The sequence below is a fragment of the Vombatus ursinus genome, unplaced genomic scaffold, assembly GCF_900497805.2.
Source record: "Vombatus ursinus unplaced genomic scaffold, bare-nosed wombat genome assembly UNPS02006081.1, whole genome shotgun sequence".
Taxonomy (NCBI): Eukaryota; Metazoa; Chordata; class Mammalia; order Diprotodontia; family Vombatidae; genus Vombatus; species Vombatus ursinus.
In genome coordinates this window covers 1-4,408 of record NW_020945859.1, presented here as the reverse complement: position 1 = coordinate 4,408, position 4,408 = coordinate 1, and the positions used below count along the sequence as shown (strand labels likewise).

The 4,408-nt window shown below is 46.0% G+C and overlaps 1 long non-coding RNA gene across 1 annotated transcript; it reads left to right on the top strand.

Annotated features, from left to right (window-relative positions):
* The first annotated feature begins 1,449 nt into the window (after positions 1 to 1,449).
* On the top strand, positions 1,450 to 4,322 carry LOC114032947. Its single transcript, XR_003567905.1, has 3 exons — positions 1,450 to 1,739; positions 2,176 to 2,338; positions 2,730 to 4,322. It is a non-coding gene; the product is annotated as an uncharacterized LOC114032947 (long non-coding RNA).
* Positions 4,323 to 4,408: the final 86 nt, after the last annotated feature.

The following is a 4,408-nucleotide window of genomic DNA, read 5'->3' as shown; positions in this document are numbered from 1 at the left end:
AGAGAGAGAGAGAGAGAGAGAGAGAGAGAGAGAGAGAGAGAGAGAGACAGCAAGTAGATCAATGAACAATTAACTGGGCATACAACTAAAAATAAACTAGAAAAAGAACAAATTAGAAATTCCCTGCTAAACACCAAAACAGAAATCCCAGGAAATCAAAGGGGAGATTAACAAAGGCTCACAGGAGGTAAAGTGGATAATTCTGATTACATTAAACTAAAGAGTTTTAGCAGAAACAAAAACAATGCAGCCAAAATTAGAAGAAAAGTAGGAATCTGGGAATAAATTTTTATAGCAATTTTCTCTAATAAATACCTCATTTTTCAAATATATGAAGAATTGAGCCAAATTTATATATAAAAAAATAAGAGCCTTTCCCCAGTTGATCACTGGTTAAAGGATATGAACAGTTTGCAGAAGAAGAAATCAAAGCTATCCATAATCATATGAAAAAATACTCAAACTCACTAATGATTCTTGATATGCAAATTAAAACAACTCTGAGATACCACTTCACACCTATCAGATTGGCTAACATGACAGAAAAGGAAAATGACAAATGCTGGAAAAGATATGAGAAAATAGGTATGCTAATGCATTGTTGGTGGAGTTGTGAACTGATTCAACTATTCTGGAGAACAATTTAGAACCATGCCCAAAGGGGGATAAAACTATATATACCCTTTGATTCAGCAATGCCACTACTCAGTCTGTATCCAAAGAGATTTTTTAAAATGGAAAACAACCTATATATACAAAAATATTTATGGTAGCTCTTTTTGTGCATAGAATTGGAAATTGAAGGAATGCCCATCAATCGGGGAATGGCAGAACAAGTTGTGGTATATGATTGTGATGGAATACTATTGCCGTATAAGAAATGGTGAGCAGGGTGCTTAGAGAAAACCCTGGAGAGATGTATGTGAACTGATGCAAAGTGAAGTGAGCAGAACCAGGAGAATGTTGCACACAGTAACAGCAATATTGTATGGTGACACAAATGACTTAGCTATTCTCAGCAATACAATGATCCAAGACAGTTCTGAAGGACATATGATGAAAAATGCTATCCATCCCGGGAGAAAGAACTGATGTTAAAGGATGTAAAGGATAGACATTCTGTAATGCTTATAGAAAAAGCACGTTTTCCTATGCACTGCTAACATATGTGTGTGAAGAAACAGCTTTTAGGTGGGGTTTGGGACAATTTGAGAGAGCAGATGATTGATCAGTGGGGTGGATTGCAGGGCTGGAGCTGGGGCAATTAGAAGCAGTCAGCGGAGAGAAAGCTTCAGGTGAGTGATTCCTGATTGGTTAAAAAGAGCCAGGTTCATTTGCCCGTAGTTCCTGCGGTATTTCCCTCCAGCGCCACCTGGAGTTGCAGAAGGGCGACGCTTCGCATAAGAGCTTACTGCTGTCTGCTGCCTTCCCGGAGAGGGCTGTGAGCTCCCTTCTGATTGATTGGATGGAGCAGTGAGCCGGCGCGTACATTACTAACTGCACGGCATCAGGCTGATGAGCCTGGCATTTCTTTAGCTGAAAGCGAACGCGCATTCATGTAGAGCTAATGCTTTCTCAAGCTCAAGGGTGATGGGTGGTCCAAAGAGTTTATTCAGGCTGTGTTGGAGGAGTAAAGAGGAAGAGATTTCCCCAACCGACGCGAGTAAGTAAAGTAAGCGTCAAGAGCAGAAGCAGCACCATTCCAGCCGGCAGCCTGGAGTCTGACTTTCCCTGCACGGGTGAGGTTCTTTATAAATGTGTGCCTTCTGTTCCCCGCAGCTATTGAGTGCACTGGGGAAAGGCTGTGATCTGGATGTATACCTGTATTGCAATGTATTTGTTACTTAATGCATCTGCTTTAATGTTTTAGTTAACTATAGCATTATTATTTCTTTTACATTATTATTAAGTAAATGGCTACGTTGCAGATTTTAAAATGTCATTATTGTGAGTGGCTGGTTGTGTAGACGGAAAACATATTGGGCCTGGCATAGTATGATCCCGGCTACTGGAGAGGCTGAGTGGTTTGCTTGAGCTTGGGGGTCCTGAGATGTAGTAAGGCTAAATCTGGCCCAGTGTCTGCACTAAGTCCAGAGCCAATATGGTGAGCCTGGGGGGGGGGGGGGGAACCAGGCTACCTAAGGAGACTCAAGCTAGCCTGGGTTGGCAACAAAGCAGGTTAAAGCTTCCTTGATGATCAATGGTGGTACTGGGCCGGTGAATGCCTGCTGCACCTGGGTGAGATAAGAAGATCCAGATGAAAAGAAGGAAGGAAGGAAAAGGGAAGAGAAGAAGAAGAGGAGGAGGAAAAATGGATGGGGGTTCAAGAGGCAGAATGGTGAGTAGGAGAAGTATATTTACTCTCAATAGTGTTGCCCCTAGCACCCTGAAAGAGTGAATATAACAGTGTTCTGGTAGTGATTAGTCACTGGAGACTTACACCTGCTAATGGAAGAGCAGGTTAAGGAGTGAGCCAAACCCAGAGAAAAGGAAAGTGGTCCCTATGCCTGGGTTAGAAGAGTGAGGACCCCAAGTACTCCACATTGTGGGTGTTGATTATGCCCTACCATAGCGCCCCATTTGCCCTTTTACATTTTGGGAGCACTGGAATCACCACAGTAGCAAAGAATTGGAAACTGAGGGGGTGCCCCTGAAACGTGGGATGGCTGATATATGAATATGATGGAATATGATTGTGCTGTATGAAATGATAAAGGGAATGGTTTCAGAGAAATCTTGGAAGACTTGCATGAACTGATGCGGAGCGAAATGACTAGAACCAAGAGGATAACTTATACAATGACAACCTGTCACTGTATATTGTAAAGACAAACATTTTGGAAGGACTTGGGAACTCCGATCAACACGACGACCAACCGTAATTTCAGAGAATTCGTCATGAAACGCGCTGTCTACTTCCGAACAGAGAGGTGAAGGAGAACTCGTTGACACAGACTGAGATTGAGACGGCTGTTTTGTTTTGCTTTTGATGTGGCCGTCAAAGGGAGTGGTTTTGCTTGACTATATGTTTGTAACAGGGAGATTGTTCTTCTCGCATTCTCAGTGGAGGTTGAGAGGAAGCAGAAGTGGGAAGAGGAGAATGTGGACTTGAAAAAGGAAGAAACCCCAGATCAGCCACTGCTTCTGTTAAACCTGATCTTCATTCTCGCCATGGACTCTGGTCCCCCCTTTTCCTCCCGGACTCTCTTCCTCTCTTAGCTTCACTTTCCTTCCTTCATAATCTTGACATTAATCAATTTTTTAAAAAGTATTTTTCTCCACCATGGATTCCCTTGGCCCCAGTGTTCATGCTGTGCCAATCCCCAGCCTTGGGCCACCCCTCGCCTCCACCTTCTGTGCCATGGCTCTTAAGCCATTCGCTGCCTGTCACTAACAGAGCTCGCAAAACCGTGCTGACTCGGTCCGCCTACTTGGCCCTGCTCGCTGCACAGCAATCCTCATTTCCGCTGTGATTAACTATCACTCTCCAAGCAACAGCTGTCCTGAGCTTCTTAGCCCCCAGCCACTTCCCCCTATCCTTCTGCTCAGCAGGCAACGCTGCTTTGCTGAGAAGATCAAGGCCATCTGTGATGACCCAGCGGCCTACTCCCCCTCTCCAACCCCACCTCCCTCTTCATGAGTCTCCCTCTCACAGCCTCAGAGGAAGAGGCAGCCCTTCCCTCCGAACTTCCCCCTCCCCTTCCCATCTCCTTTGGAAGCTTGCCCACCAATCAATCTCCCTAGGCACTGAGGCCCGCCCCACTCTCTGGCCTCCTTTCCAAAGCTCCCAGGATCTATGGTTGAGCAGCGTCCTTATTTCCTCCAGCAAGCCTGCGCATGGTGCCCTTGACACTCAGTTAATGGCCTCTGACTGCTGCCGTGGCCAGAAAATGAATGCCCCTGCTAATGAGTCGGTCCTTGGCCAACACATGCAGTCTATTGCCAGGTGCTCAGAGCTTTTCCAGCCCGGCAGGGACGTGCCGTAAACCTGGTTTCATGGATGCAGCCTTGGAAATTCCAAGGGAGGGCCTTCCCCAGCACGCTGAGGATTCCGCCCAGGCAGGGCGCCCTCGGTCTTAACCTGCCCCCAGATGCTGCTGTTGCCGGTCCTTCATTCTCGCAGAGCACCAGTGACATCAGGGGGGTGACGTCACAACGCCCTGAATGGGATGTAAGTGAGGCAGGGCTGTGCACCATCACCAGCCCCGCGCTCTCCTCCAGAGTCATCAGAGTCCAGCGGCAAGACGACTCAAGTGTTCGAGACGACTGGTGGTGGTCCAGCTGCTAGGCATTCACACTTCCTTCTTGTATCTTTCCTTCTTGTATCTTTCCTTCTTGTATCTTTCCTTCTTGTATCTTTCCTTCTTGTATCTTTCCTTCTTGTATCTTTCCTTCTTGTATCTTTCCT